Genomic DNA, 16732 nt, shown 5'->3' with positions numbered 1-16732 from the left:
GAAATAACATGCAACTGTAACTTTGTAATAAAAGTGTGTCACCTAGTCTAGTGGATGTATGGAGAAATGCCATAGAACTTGGAAAATGTATAATTTTAAGTTTCATGACATTGTTGTTAAAATTCAGTAAAAGTGACTGTGAATCCTAAATAAAAAATAATGTCTAGTGAATTAATTTATATTGGCCTACTACTGTAGCCTATAGGCTAAATAAATTCATGAAATTATTAGTTTCAGATTTTATTTACTATTCACCACATTTACAATACAAATACAAATACATTTCCCTTTTCTCTTGTCAAATTCAATATTTAAAATCATGACTCATATTTTCAATGGATCTCGCGATACTTTGACGTCAAACACTGATAGGTCTGCGCAGGGCCACGTGATGTCGAATAGATGAACACGTCTTTTGTAATCCTTACAATGAAGATAAATGTGTTACAATGTCTGTTGCACTAAAAAAGTAGTTCACATGTCTCAATAACAGAATAAACATCACTCGTGTCACGTGAATTTGTCGTTTCAGGAATGTGTTGACGAACAATTAAAGACCCAGACGTCGGCCTCCTTACCTAAAGGCCAAAGGCTTGTTCGACCGGATGACGTCAAGTATCGCGAGAGCGAGACGAAATATGATTACTTGAATCATTCTCGCGGTACTTTGACGTCATCCGACTGTCGGTTCTTGCGGCGCCGCATGAATTCGAACAAGCCTCAAATCTTCAGTCAGTCAACGGTATGTCCCGCTAATTAAACTTGTCTGTTACGTCGGCTTTGGGTCGGACAACTATACCGGAGGCCGATGCCGCACTTCTCTTTGGTGGGTGCCCAATTATTCCCCCAATATGATAATAAGAAAAATGGAATTCGTTAAGTAAATGTTTTAATATAATAGACAAGTAGATCAAATAGTAGCGCTTTCTTTGCTTTTAATGAGGACACAGCTGCTAAATAGGATGCAGCTCTATTCCATATTCCGAAGCAGGAGGTGGCAGTAATGCACATACACTGGTTGCCAGCCCCCGTTAATACCCAATTAACTCAGGAAAGTGAGGTAAAATAAGGGATTGCTGGCTTATTTCACACGTACACTGATGTTTTAGAAACAGAATTGGTCCAACCAATTTTTTGTAAAAAACAAAAACAAAAAACAATTTCACATCAACTCTTTTTTTTTTTTTTTTTTTTTTTTTTTTTTTTAATTGAATTTCAAGCATCTTAACAAACCAAAATAGGCTTACATAAACACAACTGTAAGTTCTCACAGACTGAGAAATTCATATAATTCATATTATAACAATAGAAATAAATCTCCATACAGACAATAATTCAAATAAAATAACAAAAAATAAAATAAATAAACATGCAACCAAAAGCAATGAAGGGGATTAAACAAAGTCATACTTATTAAACAAAACCCGTAATTTCTCGGCCTTTTCACATCTCATAACTTTCAGGACCTTTGTAAACATGTCAAGCTCCTTTTTAAAAACATGAAACTGGGGTGCTGTTTTCAGAACTTTACATTTGTGAATAAAGAATTTTAGTATGATAAGTAAACAATTTACAACAAAGTCTACACTTTTATCCTCCAAATGAACTCCAAATTTCATCATATCCCAAGTAATAGATGGAAAAAAAGAAATTCTTTGTTTAAACCAATTAAATACTTCAGTCCAAAATGAATTAACATCAATTAATTAATTAATTAATTAATTAATTAATTTCACATCAACTCGAACACGCAAAACCCCGGTATGAAGCGCTGTCAAAAGCATGCCAAACCAACAGATGGCGATATATTCCTTAACCCTAAAAGCCACTCCAGTCTCGTCTTGCCAAGGCAAAAAGTGCGGTTCTGATTCATGCAGCTGAGAGGAGCTGACTTCGCCGACGTCTGTTTCAGGTAAGTTTTCGATAAATTCAATAAAAAAAAAAACTTAAGTCTGTGACCCTTAAAAGTTATTTAGTTATGCTATGACAAAAATATAATAAGTTTTTACTTGAAATCAATTTAAATACCTTTCACTTGTTCAGTATGAGTGTTTTTGTTGATATATAAACGATGAACTTATTACAGGCAGCTGGCCGTTGCTTGTCTGAACAGCAGTTGAAAGTATTCTGAGGTAATTTAGATTTTAGGAAAAATATGAGGATGATTTGCGATGATTAATATATAATAATATGAATAATAATTGACTTCCACAACATAGTCATTTTGGTTGTTTTATTTCATTATAAGTGTTTGTATGGCGTTTAAATGATAAACATAATATTATGGTTAATTGTTCACTCCCGTTTGTTATAAAAGCTTTTGCAAATATCTTGTCTGAGGTAAATTTTCATTTTAAACACATTTAGGATGTATAAATAATATTATTTTTGTCTATATATATTTTTTATGCCCCCCTCTGTATTATAGTGTGAGTGCTTACAATCGCAGCAAATTTAAATACAATTATTTTACATTTTCAACCCTGCCAGATGTATGAAATGTACATTTTTATTTAATGAACAGGTGTTTCATATCATAGTCATTGCCATACTGTGGATTTTAACCACATCAAGGGCTGGAAATGACTGAATGCATTTCTTGGATTTTTCTTTAGCTAATATTTCGTCCCCTTGGAATTATAGGGTTCTATCTGCGTTTTGAGCAGTTTTGAGATATTGAGCTTCAAAGTTTTTGCATTACATATAGGAAAACTTACATGGGGAAGAAGTTTCTTTCAAACATGAAAATAACAGGGACCCTAAATGCATTCTAAATATACAATATCAAAATCCTCTCAAATTTCTAAATGTTGATTTTTGGAAGGGGTCAAATGCAGATAGAACCTTCTAATTCTAAAACAACACTTTTCGCTTAGAATTATAAGGTTCTATCTGCCAAAACATTATTTAAACATTAAATATAAAATTAATGTTGTAACAATTTTTTAACATGTGTTAGAAAGTAACATTTTAATCCTTTCTATGACATTTTATATTTTTATTTTTTGCACTTTTATCTCTAAAAGTCTGATTTTACATTGCTCATTTACAACATTGCTTCTTCCCTCTTCTGCCTCAGTTTCTCTACCATCCTCCTGGATATGTCGGGTTCATTACAAAATAGACAATTTTGTTTTAGCATGTTATACCATTCCCTACTGAAAAATCCACCTTAGACCAGCATAAGCTGGTGAGCTGGTTTGAGCTGGTCTCAAAACTTGGTTTTAGCAGGTCTCCCAGCTTGGTTTTAGCAGGTTTGCTGGTGTAGTAAGCTGGTCTAGCTGTGTTTTGGTCACTTTTTAAGCTGGTCTAGCTGGACTTAGCTACTGCACCTTAAACCAGCTAAAACCAGCTACCAGCTTATTCTGGTCTTTGCTGGATTTTTCAGTAGGATAGGTTAGTTCGTTTTTTCTGTATTGTTTATCTTAGTGCTTGCCTCTTAATATCCGGAACTAAGAAGCTAGCACTGCTGGGTAGTGTGGTGTCTAACTATGAAAACAATCTCCTCAGCAAGACCTAAAAAAAGACTGCCCCTACTGAAAAATCCAGCAAAGACCAGCATAAGCTGGTAGCTGGTTTTAGCTGGTTTAAGGTGGCAGTAGCTGGTGTAAGCTGGTCCAACCAGCCTGGCAAAGCTAGACCAACTTAAAAAGTGACCAAAACACAGCTAGACCAGCTTAAAAAGTGACCAAAACACAGCTAGACCAGCTTAAAAAGTGACCAAAACACATCTAGACCAGCTTAAAAAGTGACCAAAACACAGCTAGACCAGCTTAAAAAGTGACCAAAACACAGCTAGACCAGCTTAAAAAGTGACCAAAACACAGCTAGACCAGCTTAAAAAATGACCAAAACACCGCTAGACCAGCTTAAAAAGTGACCAAAACACAGCTAGACCAGCTTGCTATACCAGCAATACCAGCAAAAACCAAACTGGGAGACCAGCTAAAACCATCTCACCATCTTAAGATGGATTTTACAGTAGGGTGAACTTGCCTGAAATTTGGGCTGTCGATCTTATGGTTTCTTAAAAAGTTTGCGTTGCGTGCCATAATCCTCACAGATATTGTGTGTCTGTGATTTTTCTTGTCGTCAAGGACAAAGCCGGCAACACCACATATAGGGACAGTTTCACGGACAGGGATTAGACTAGTCCTAGAATAAAATAAATGTAAGAGCTGTCCAAACTGAAAACAACTTGCACTGACATATCTTAAAATACATCAGTGCCCTTTGTTTAGCCTCAAAATGCACACAAGTAATACTTTTAGTAAGGCATGTTTGTTAAATATTTTCTAATGAGACTAAATTCTAGTTCTGGCTTAAGCTAATCCCTGTCTGAGAAACCACCCCATAAAGTTAATCCTGATTGGTCCCCTTCTGTGCATTCGAAGTGCTGATTAGCTCACGCAGATAGAACCTTATAGAGCCAACTTAGAGTTCGATTTTGTAGATAGAACCTTTTTGTTTTTTTAATAAAACGTCCCAAAATGTACAAAACTTAAAATAAAACATCACATAATGTAAATAAGTTGTCACAGAGTAAGAATATGTGAATAACTCAATTTTGCCAAAAATGTTAGATAGAACCTTATAATTCCAAGGGGACGATTTCTCTTTTCTTGTGTGTAGACAGGTTATTGGCACTGCTGTGTAAGTGTTTCACTGACAGACATCTCAAGACATTTTAGTGGGTGTAACTGGACATCATTTATGATGTCCTTCCCTTTTCACTGCTTTCCAGTCACTTATGATTTAGGATTTAAAAATACATGTTCATAGATTCATGTGTCAGTAATATTTTTTCATTAGCTGTTTAAACATTTAAATCATACCCAAGTACTATGTAAATCTGTAATATTCAGTTGTTATGTTTTATGTCTTTGCAAAACAGATCACAACAAGTGTTTTTGATCTTAACCATACTGTCATATCAGTTTTATCGAAGAAAGGGCCTCTGCCACCTCTAAGCCATCTGTTTCTCTGTGCAGGGCATGTACATCTAAGATGCGGCCTATCCAGATGAGCTTCTCTCCAATGGCAGCAAACCGACAGTGGAAGACACGAGCCAGCACTTCTCCTCTCACATTGCCTTTTGGCTTTCGAGATCCCCACTCATAACTGCTTCTCCCCCCTTCATGAGACCGGATGCTATGTTGGGATCGGTGGGGCCATCTTCGCCCGGCATGTACACGCTACATCAGGTGTAGGTAAGATGCACACTCACTGCTTCCCTGGTGCTTGTGTTCCCGATGTTTCTGTGTAGGTGCCTGCGATAATGAAGACCAACAAAAGCATTTGGGTTGTCGTGTTACACGCCAGGTGAACAACATCACAGTGCGGCAGTCAGAGATCCTAAAGAAGGACTCCATAAGTTTAGTTGAGAAAGTATGACGTACATCTCTTATGATGAGGACATTTGTGTCAGGACCACTTCTCTGATACTGACAAGGACATTTAAGGTTCAGTGGACAACTTGCTTTCAATGAATGGTTAATGTCTGTAGGCCTTTTCACACACACACATATTATGGAAAAAATACAGAGAACACATCCGGGAGTTTGATTTTGGTTAATTCACGCTGTTAAAAGATTTCACACACATGCCATAAAGACATGACATATTTAAAGTCTTGCACTTGGTAGGTTTTTTCGTAGCATCTGAAGTTTGCTTATCCGTAATTTCTCTCTCGAGAAACCACACGTGTATATTTTGGTTTATGGCAAGATCATAAAGGAGTGCGTTACACCAGTGCCCCAATTCTGGCCCTCAAGCACCCCCTCCCAAAAAGTTTTAGATGTCTCCTTTTTTAACTCATCAGCTTGTTAGGGAAACATGTTTACCATTTTGGAAGGAGACTGATAAGTTGAATCAGGTGTTTCAAATGAGAAGACATCTAAAACTTTTTGGGAGGGGTGCTTGAGGACCAGGATTGGGAAGCACTGCGTTACACGTCAGTTTTGTTGCTGGTAAAATATATTTTATACGATTAAACTTGACTTTTGCATTCTAAAATGACTTTAATTGGAGCAAATTTACTTGTTTTAGCTAAATTAGATGCAGATTGAATTTCAAATGCAGTTTGACCACCCAAATTAAGACTATGTTTATTAGCTGGTATATACCAGGTATATCAGTATAGATCATATCATAAATTTAGGTGCATGAAAAACATGCTAGTAAGGCATAAATATATTTACTTTGAATGAATATATAAAAGTGGAGCAGGGGTGTAGAAATTTAACTGAGAAGATAAACACATAACCCCTCGACAACCACTTTAAATATTTATTAACAACAGCAGTAAATACTGTCAAGAAATGTACATGAATTTTACTGTCAACTTGTTTATGCAGATTGTATTTTATAAGCTTGATCATGGTTTCTGTTAAAAGTGATTTAAGACTTTTAATGACAAATGTCGAGAGGGCATTATTGTTGTTGCCCAAAGTAGCCTATAAATGATGCCCAAACCTCTCAGCTGGCGTGTTTCCTTTGATTTCGTGTGCATTCAGGTATGCGCTAAATTTCTCTCCGCTTTTGCCCTGAGAGTGTGCACGCAATTTATATCTCTTCAATCACTTCCATGCAATTGTTTTATCTTTGCTGAAGTGTGTATTCGCTCAGACTGCATCCTCTTGTGCATTCGCAAATCGCACGCTCTCTGGAAGGTGGCGCTTTGGTCCACAACACTCCACTGATCGCGCGCCTGTCTCAACAAACGGTCTCTGTGCGTTGCGCTGCGCTGAGTGCTCATGGGAGTTGTAGTTTCCAGTGTCGCATTGCGCATTGTTTATCATTTGGCATAACTTTTAAAAAACTACCATTGAAAAAATATATTCAACCTGCCAAAGTGGCGATTGCCTGTCTTACCTGCCACAGCCAAAATCTACCCATATTTGGCGGGTGTTAATGTCAAGCCCTGGTTGACACCGTCGATTCTATCGACCAATCGCGACAGCTCTAAGTCTAGCATACACATAATTGCATCCAGTAACTTTTGCCTCAAGTTATAAATTACTTGATAATCACAACTATCCACTACCTAAAAAGCTATGAACAGCAGTCATGCTAATTTTCTCAATTTGCTTTTTTATTTCTACTAGCACTTATGCGAGCTGCAGACTGGATCCTGCCTCTGTCAGATGACCTAACACAAATGGAAAGATGACATCGGCCTTTGCAAAGACTTCAGACGACGCCAGCACTGGACTACATACACTGGTATGTGTAAGTTTGGGCACCTGTGGTTAAAATTGATGTTAATGTGAACAGTTAAGCAAGTGGGAGTTAAATAATCTCAAAGGCATACAGTTATAGATGACATGTTCCCCTCATAGTTTAATCCAAATTATTATTTTTATTTTCATCTCTCTTACATTTTAAAATGGAAAGGACTCACAAAAGTTGGGCACCCTGCATAGTTAGCACCTGGTAGCACCCCCTTGGCAAGTAGCTTGTAAATGCTTTCTGTAGCCAGCCAAGAGTCTTTAAGTTCTTGTTTTTCTTACAAAATCTTCCAGTACTGTAACATTCCTGGGCCATCTTGTAGTCACTGCTCTTTTGAGGTCTATTCACAGATTTTTTATTATTTTTTTAGGTCAGGAGAATGGCAAAACCTTCAGCTTGTGCCTCTTGAGGTAGTACGTCATGGATTGAGTTGTGTTTAGGAACATTATCCATGTGTAGAAGCAATCCTCTTTTTAACTACCCGTGAAATGTTCCCCGTGCCATTGGCTACAATACAACCCCAAAGTATGATCAATCCACACGCTTAACAGTTGGACACATAGTAGCCACCGTTCAACCTGAAGAGGGCAACACTCAGACGTTTTTACACCATATATTGTATCAGATCTGGATCAGATAGAGAGACTACGTGAAAGGCGAAGATCAAGAAACATAAAGAAGGTGACAATAATTGATGATAATCTGGAATTCAATACTCCAACGCCTTTTACTACTAAACTTGCCTGGCTGGATACATGCAACACGCAAGTCACCAACATAGAGCCTAAAAAGCCAAAAGCAACAGTGGAGAGAAAGACAAACGTTGCAAAAGACACATCTCCACCACCCGCATTACTAAAACATCATTGGAAGTCATCCAACTTTCAAGATTCAAAACAGGTGATTGCAGACTTTTGTCCAAAGCCATCTTTTGCCCCATCATGCGTTGAGGAAACATTTTTTCAAAAGAAAAAGAGGATACCAAACTCCACAAGCAAGGTTGACCCCAAACATTTTCCAATAAAAATGTGTTGGATCGGGTCTCCATATCACACACAAAATAAAAAAGGATCCCGGACGCCAGATCACGTCAGAAAATATAAGTTTACTTGTTTAACAGGCATCTGTTAGTTAAAAGGTTGATTAATCATTGCTAGAGGACTAGAGGAGAGCATAAACAGAGGCGTGAGACGAAGGTTTAGATGATAAAATAGAACAGAGTTTTATTAATGGACAGCTTAGTTTCAGTTGCATATGTCTCAATGTTCAAACCTCGTCTACCGCAAGAATACAGCCTGCACGTTATATCAAAATTGCTCAGCTGCAACATCCCTTAGACCTTGAGCTTCCATAAACATTCTCTTGAAACTTCACAAATGTGAGACAACTATAACACTGAACCACCATGCATGAAATTAAGACATATGAAATATAGAAATACAATGAATTAATGAATGATATAATAAAATATAGAAATATAATGTAATAACAAAAATGATAATAATAAAATTGATAACAATAAAATAATATTCAGGAATCAAATAAACAATTATATGGATAACTAGTGATTATAAAATGATTATGTAAATAAATGATTAGAAATAAACTAAAAAAACACAATGATAAAAACATTCTGCACGTGAGGATCTAAGGTAGGATCCTTCAAATGGGAGTTAACACACTTACAGCATGGAGGGTCTATAGAAAAACACAGCAGAAGGAAGACAGGGCTCAACATAAAGGACTGCCCGGTGGCCCGGGGCAAGCGTGAGGGATGTTCGTGCCAGGAAAAAGTATTGTCACTTGCCTGATCGGGCAATGTATATTATTTAACATCTTTGAAGCAGACATTTACTTGGTCAAAACACGACGAAAGAAACAATGCAATATTTTGCGCAGTTTGTTGTCAGCTTACAGGTAAAGCAAAAAATTTGGGAGCTTTTTTTGTTGGAACATGTCTGTTGTATGTGTATACAATTATATTTTACTTTTGAATTATTTCTTTTAAGTATGTGACACTGACGTTTTTTATTGGGGCCAGTGAAAATTTTGCCAGGACAAGTGAAAACCTGAACCACTGGCCCGACTGGACACGTATAAAAAATAATTTGCGTTGAGCCCTGGAAGAGGAATTAAGAAAACAGCAAAAGATACAACAGATACAGGCTCTTCATAAAAAATATTTCAACAATGAAACATCTCCTTATTAACAAGCATAACAGGTTTAATCAGGAAATAATAGGCCATTTACATCTCATGATGGAACCTTTTCATGACAGAAAAGACCTCCCTCATATAAGGCTCTCCTCAAACATCCAGTCTTTCATCCAGATTTACACCCCCCCCATAATGTAAATAAAATACATTTAAGATGTAGTAAAAACGTTGTACGTGCTTTATTAAGTTATTCTCATTCATTCTAAGCTAAATAATTTCAGTTTAGGTAATAAAACAATTTAAGTGTACAAAACTACATAGTAGACATAGTAGGCAATGAGTAGCAATTGCCTTAAATGGTTTAAGTTGATTTAACTTAAATTAATTAAGTTAAACAACACATTGCAAAAACAAGCAATAATGATATGGAAATAGATACCTTCTTAAACAGTATTTATTAAAATAAAATATCACCACAAAGGATCTCGGGGATCAAATAAGTGTGCTGTGCTGTCAAAATTGATAAGTGAAACCAACTTTGGACTTACACTTTCCTCATGTACTGTTACAGCACAAATTGAGGATTTATAAAACAAGCCAAGCATGCTGTACAGTCCAAGTATCATTAAAACAATTTCATCAGACATACACTTTAACCATAAAATTATCTCAAGTTCTCTTTTACAACTTTGACAGCACAAACTAAAATTAAAACCAAAATCATTGTGCTATGCAGACACCAGAGGCGGCATTAGGCTATGATTCCTGCACAGGGGAGCTCACAGTGTCAGTACCAGTGGAGTGCAATCACACATCTTTCATTTTAAATCAGTTAACATTTCGGCTCTTTATTTTCTCTCGGACGTTCATACGCGCCATATCCTAATAATCGGATTATTTATATGAAATTAATGTATTTTATTTAGTCTATAATAAAATTGTAAACTGCATTATTTTTTATTATATGTCATTTAAATTATTTTTAAAAGTCAATTCTTTCATTTTTATAAATCAATGTAGAATCGTTTACAGCAGCATTACAGTGCTTCATAAAAACTCTCAGAAAACGTGCACATGTGGATAGTTAGCCCGTGCGCATTCATGCCGACAAATTTTCTGTCACAAATGGAGAGAATATCAATTGGAAGTACTCATCCCTATGCCCTATTCCCTTCGAAGATCAGAGCTGTGCAAAGAGTTGCGCAATTGTGTCTCATTGCGTGACGGTGACCGCTAAAATACACTTGGAGAATAGAGCAATGAAAACATTGTCATTTTAATTTGATCTGGAGTGAAAGTTTAAGCGGCTCCCTTCCCGAAGTGCCCTTCAAGGGGGCAAAAACGCAGTTTTGAATTCGACCATGCTCTCCCTCATGAGGCTTGGCTGTGCAAGTGCGATTCTAGGTTTTTCATAATGTTTTTTTTTTTATAATATGATTGGATTTTATACTAACCCTAATGCAGTATTTAATTGTATTAAAAATGTGTGTATAACATCTGTGTGCATTTACTGACTGCCTTTAATATATTTTGTGCATGACTGCATTTTCCTCTAACACAACATCTACACAATGTTCCATTAAATGAACATAATGACCAAGAACTTTAGATAAATGAGGGGTGATTTTTTAACTGTGGCTTGGAAATCTTATTTTTTTGTTTTGCTCCCGCATCAAAGTATGTAAACTGTTTTTATAATAGCCTATTGAACATAGATGCCGTCAGCTCTCGTTCAGATTTTAATTGAGCACGAGGCGACAAAATCGCTGGACAAAGATGAACTTTTCAGGGCATTCTCAGCACTCAAACACAGAAAGGTGGATTTCTAAAAAGGGCTCAGCTGAAATCTACACCCGCCGCCAGGTGAGCTGTCTACGGTGCTGAAAAAACGCGGAGCCCATCGTTATTTATAAGTTCGGGTCAGTGTCAGTCAGACACTTTTTAGGGGCCAAGCACCGAAGGTGCTGAGGCACCTATTGGAACTGTCAGTATTATTATTCTTCATCTTCTTCCCCAATGGGAGTCTATGGCAGCCCTATGAACCGTACGTAGGAAAATGATGAAATTTGGCACAGTTGTAGTGGTGGTCTTAAAAAGTTATGTGACCAAAAATGGGGTCTCTAGTCCTAACTCTATAGCGCCACCAGCAGTGCAAAAATTCAATGTTCAAATGGTTATAACTGCTGATCCGCTTGATCTATGAAAATTCTACTTAGTACACGTGATTGCTCTCCTCATGCTTGTTGTTTTTAATACCTTACAGTAAGACTCCACCCATTACAGTAGCGGCCATTTTGAAATGTACAGTATTCCGTTTATTCGCTACTCCTCCTTCAAATTTGGTTCAATTGTTATGAAATTTGGCACAGGTGAATTTTGTAGTGAGCCGCACAGAAATGACCGAACAGAATTTTGATATTTATCTTTGTTCAAAAGTAATAAATGCGCAAACTTAACGAGGTTGACGCAAAAATGGTTCTGAAGCTGTAGCTCGGTCATTCTTTGATCAATTGAAATGAAATTTGGTACACTTCATGTGGACCATGAACTTGGGGTTCATGCCAAATTTGGTGACAGCGCCACCTATGGGTCATGAGATATGAAAATAGGCTATTTTTGCCCATAACTTCTGAACTGTTCGTCAGAAAATTATGATCTTGATGTCTGTCGATGTGCATTATGCCGGGTTTGACCGAACCGCCTGTCCGCCATTTTGAAATTTCACATAATTTGTTATGTAAGGAATAATTGACGACGGGCCATTGAATTATAAGAAAATAATGCACACCAAGGTGGCAATGCGGCACGACGCCAATTTTTAAATAATTCAAAGGACCGGAGTAAATTATTCCGCTTATACCACGGTTACCACAAACATTGCTCTGGTGCCTATTTTTAAGACATTTGAAAGTTAGGTGTGCGGTTTACAGAAAAATAATCAACACCCATAGAACATTTCGCAGCCAATCAGAATGCAGCATTCAACAGACCCGTGGTATAAATTTTTTTAACTATTGGACATATCCGCGCAAAAATTAGTAAGGAGCTTCGACATGATGTCCTGAAGGTACCTGGGAAGTCAGAGTACAGCGCCACCTAGGGGTTATAAACTATAACAGTTCTTATGGAACTGCTTTTAACTTCTGAATACTTTGTCTGATATTAATTTCTTTGTGAAATTGTATTCACTGGTTTATGCCGATTGCAACGATACCTCGTTTGTCATTTTCCAACATTCTGTTCATGTGTTATTGTAAAGCATATGGTAGATGATTTTTTCGCTACTCCTTTTACAAATTTTGTTTATTTTATGCCAGGTACTGCTTGTATAATGTTTGGAGCAATCCGCACAGAAATGACCGAACAGATTTTTGATATTCTGTTCTCTTTCTTAGAAATACCACTCCAAAGTTGACCGTGCCTGTGACATTGTCTATTTGTCATAGTAAATTAATGTGACTGTATATTACATTGTATAGCATTACTATGCAGAATGATCTTCTTGTCTTCAATCTCACTTGAGCTTTTTGATTAGCATATACATTGTATTTCTGTTAGTTCTTCTCTGCACTGTCAGTTCTGCATCTGTGTTGATTGGCACATGTCAATCCTTGCAGCACCTAAGCTGTTTTTTTGCTGCCCTTTGAGCTGTGTTAACTGAGTTGTGCATCTGGTTAACCACATGCCATGAGATTCTGAGGTCATGGGTTCGAATCCCATGTGCAGTGATATTTTGTCTTAACTTTTTTCTCACTTAAGTTTTGTGAATCTCATACTATACATTGTATTTCAGTTATTTGTGCTCTCTGTTGTCATTTCTGCACTTTTGGTAATTGCTGGATATCAATGTTTACAGCTCTAAATCTCTATTCTATAGCTTGGACACACCAACTCAGTGGTTTAATCGTTTACTCAGTGGCGCATGCGGTAACTGCTGTGCTTTGCGAAACCTGAGGTCATGGGTTCGAATCCCAGCTCTTACTTTCACTTATTGAGATTTCCTTTTGTGTTCGCTTTAACACGTTCTTCTCGACCTGTCTGGTTTTCCACACGTGTTATATTTTTGCCATCTTTACTGTTGTTGCTCCGCACTGCAGTGGTTCTGCTCTGCATTTGCTTTGCTTCGGGTTCGGCCTCTGTATTGCGCGCTTTCTGCGCTTTGCACATTTGCTGCGTCGTGTGGTTTTTGCTGTGCTTTGGGTGCTCATTGCGCTGAAGGTGCTTGGCCCCGCAATTGCTGCTTGCAGTTATATTTCTTTTTTGCTTTTGTTAAATAATTCAAGTTGAGGGGATGTTTGAGATATTTTTTTTTAAGTCAGCCCAGACAGCTGAAAATATACTGCACATATCAATTAAGCAGAGAAGTTTGCCTCCATGAAAGGATGAGGCTTATTCCAACTATAATTGTATAGTTTTAATTAAATAAGTTTGGATCATTTCTGTTGAGCACGTAATAAAATAATATACCATTGATGCAAACCAACAGGAATCCTTGCTTTTTGCTCTATTATGTTTATGTTTTATGTGGGTAGGGCCCCCTATTAGTTATTGAAAAGGCCACCAGATGCTTAAGGCCGGCTCTGGCAGACACTGTGCTTTTTTCAGACATACAGTTACTATTAAATATGTATTTCTTTAATAATGTAACACACAGCACCATGAGACTTTTACAGCAAAGTCAATGTGCTAATTCAAGTCCAAATAACATAATTTCATCAAACAGTCACTTCACTCTATACGTCAGCTACTTCATTAAGACTGTAATAAACTGCCCAACCAGGGACAATAAAAAAAAACAGTTTTAGTAACATTACAACCTTCATAGACTTTAAACTGCAAAACAATATGGGTAATGGAAGCAAAAACCACAAAAGTATTCAATTTTACTCATTCAAAAGTTCATTTTTAGTGCAAGCAACTTTGGCCTGACCTTTCCATCTTCAAATTTTAAGAGCACTTTCTGTATAAACTCAAAAAACACTGTAAGCTTCTTTGGGTAGCTAATGTAAGGGGAACATAGTAGCCCAAAAAGCAGCACAAGTGCACTAACCCAGAAGACATCACCACCTCATCTTCAAGGACAATTAGTATATCATCTGGGTTGAAAGACAAGGTGTTCTCCTCCTCCTCCTCCACAACAGCAATGATGGCAACTGCTGCCTTCTGTGCCTCCTCAAGCTCCTCTCTCTAAATGGATTGAAAAAACTTGGTCAATACATGTCTGTACATATCAGCAAAACAAGCAGGTTTAGCCAGAGAAAAAATATAAGTGTCAAAAGTCAACTACTGGCTAAAATGAATGAATAGAAAATGTTTTAGCCGAGGACAGTACTATAAAATTGTGAATAGTGCTGCAGGGATGAGGTGTTTTGTAGGTCAAAACACAAGTTAGTGGAACATGGTTCCCTCATTAAAAAGCCCATTAATGTTTTCACAGCAAAAAAAGCTCTGTGTTTAACAAAGGTTTCTGACACTCACGTGTTTTGTCCAAGTTAAAGGGATAGTTTGGCCAAATTGATATTAACCCCATGATTCACTCACCTGTGAAAAATGATAAACATATGCACCTCGGACGGCTTGGGCACGAGTAAATCATGGGTTTAATATCATTTTTGGCTGAATTATCCCTTTAATCTTCACAGTTGAACACAACTTCTGAATTGTAAAGTCTAAAAAGGAATGAAATAAAATTTAAATTGTGAAAAATGTATTGGCTTTCAAGTGAGGAAACCCACTAACTTCCATGGTTGGCCATCCCTGCAGCACTCTACTAACAGGATTTAATTTGAAAAGATTAGGGATGTTCATATCAGTTAATTTTCCCGACCGACAACCGCAGCTTATGAACCGAACATTAACCGTTAACTTATAAGATTTTAATATTAAGTTGAAATTGAGTAACAATACAGTTTACGGTTGTCTGTGACCTAGTAAAAACAAAACATTTCATTTGAACGTGCAAACAGCAGTGACAGATCAACAACAGAACCAGGATTCGTACATTATCAGATATTCACGCAACATTACCTTATCAAAGAGCATGCAATCAGTCCAGAGGATTAATATCCAAAAAGGGCAGATTGTCTCTTTTTCATCTACCACAGTGGTCATTTCTAAAGCAGGGCGCTTTTCAAAAAGTTTTGCGTTTGCGTCGTCTTTCTCCGTTTGTGCAAAAAAAAGAGATGTTTATGGTCAGGGCCAGAGGCCATCAGCGAAGGTCTGTCTGGATGTGCGCGAGACGGACCGCGTCATCTTGCGCGGAAACACGCGTCTCCGTTCAGCTTCCAAACACGCACACAAATTATTTCTCATTCAAATGATTACTTTATCAGACCTTCAGGACAGCAATCATTTGTGTAATTTACATGACACTCACAAATTAAAGATAGAAAAGTGTCGAAATGTCTGACGGCTCATGAAGACACGCACCTTGCGTTAACAATTTTTTTTTTAACTGATAATGTTAATCGGTCATAAACTCTTACCTTTGGTTAACGGTTAAGCAGTCAATGTGAACATCCCTAGAAAAGATACTTGTGCTTTTAGAGGTATATCTGTGAAATGTTCTAGAGCATAAAAAGAGTAAACAGATATACAACCAATTTATGAATGTACATCTATCACACACTAATCCTTATTTACAAACAGATATAAAATGTTAAGACATAGTTTACCCAATCATGACAATTGTCGTTATTTACTCACGCTCAAGTTGCTCCAAACAGGTTAAAAATTTCTTTGTTCTGCTGAACTTTTTTGAGAATGTCAGAAACCGAGCAGTTTTGGGAAAAGTATTTTTCTTACTATGAAAGTCATTGGTGTCCCAAAATGTCTTTAATAAAAACGTAATGTGTGTTCAGCAGAACATTTATACAGAGTTGGAGCAATTTCAGGGGTCATAAAAAATATTTTAACAACCATATTTACTTGGTAACATTTTAAAAATATTAAGTCTGTGTCTTACCTTGTGTTGTGTGCCTTAAAAACATCTGCAGAGTCTTCTTTCAGATAAACTGGTAGGCCTGCCAGAACAATAGTTCCAATGATGCCAATGTCATTCGTGTCCCTAAAGGCAAAACACAAAATGAGCATACTTTGAATCACAATTAAACAACATTTATGTTTGTTTATTCTAATGATTCATGGTGGGACAACTTGAGCACTGAACCTGACTCTTCCTAAAAAAAAAAAAAACAGGGTGGAGAAACTTGTTTGGGACAACTTCAGGATAAGTGTTTTTTTCTTACAGTTGATGTGATAGAAGCAAAAAAAATGGGCGAGTGTAAGGATCTGCACAACTTTGACAATGGCTAATTACTGATGGCTAGACAACTGGGTCAGACCA

The 16732-nt window shown here is 37.0% G+C and overlaps 2 long non-coding RNA genes across 3 annotated transcripts in view; one reads left to right on the top strand and one right to left on the bottom strand.

The window, feature by feature from the left end:
• Positions 1-1845: 1845 nt before the first annotated feature.
• On the top strand, positions 1846-5204 carry LOC141361769 (uncharacterized). Its single transcript, XR_012367954.1, has 4 exons — positions 1846-1912; positions 2087-2132; positions 4633-4653; positions 4992-5204. It is a non-coding gene; the product is annotated as an uncharacterized lncRNA (long non-coding RNA).
• Positions 5205-13645: 8441 nt separating this feature from the next.
• The window catches only part of LOC129437864 (uncharacterized), a 114408-nt gene continuing 111321 nt past the window's right edge, over positions 13646-16732 (bottom strand). Inside the window, exons 7-8 of one of the 2 annotated variants that reach the window (XR_012367823.1) lie at positions 16352-16453; positions 13646-14574 (exon numbers count right to left, since the gene is read on the bottom strand). This is a non-coding gene — a long non-coding RNA (uncharacterized lncRNA). Of the gene's footprint in view, positions 14575-15889; positions 15954-16351; positions 16454-16732 lie in introns of those variants that run through there. The other variant, XR_012367825.1, reaches the window with a different exon arrangement.

This window comes from Misgurnus anguillicaudatus, chromosome 24 (assembly GCF_027580225.2).
Source record: "Misgurnus anguillicaudatus chromosome 24, ASM2758022v2, whole genome shotgun sequence".
Taxonomy (NCBI): Eukaryota; Metazoa; Chordata; class Actinopteri; order Cypriniformes; family Cobitidae; genus Misgurnus; species Misgurnus anguillicaudatus.
Note: the sequence above shows the minus strand (reverse complement) of the source record. Positions and strands in the feature narration are given on the sequence as shown.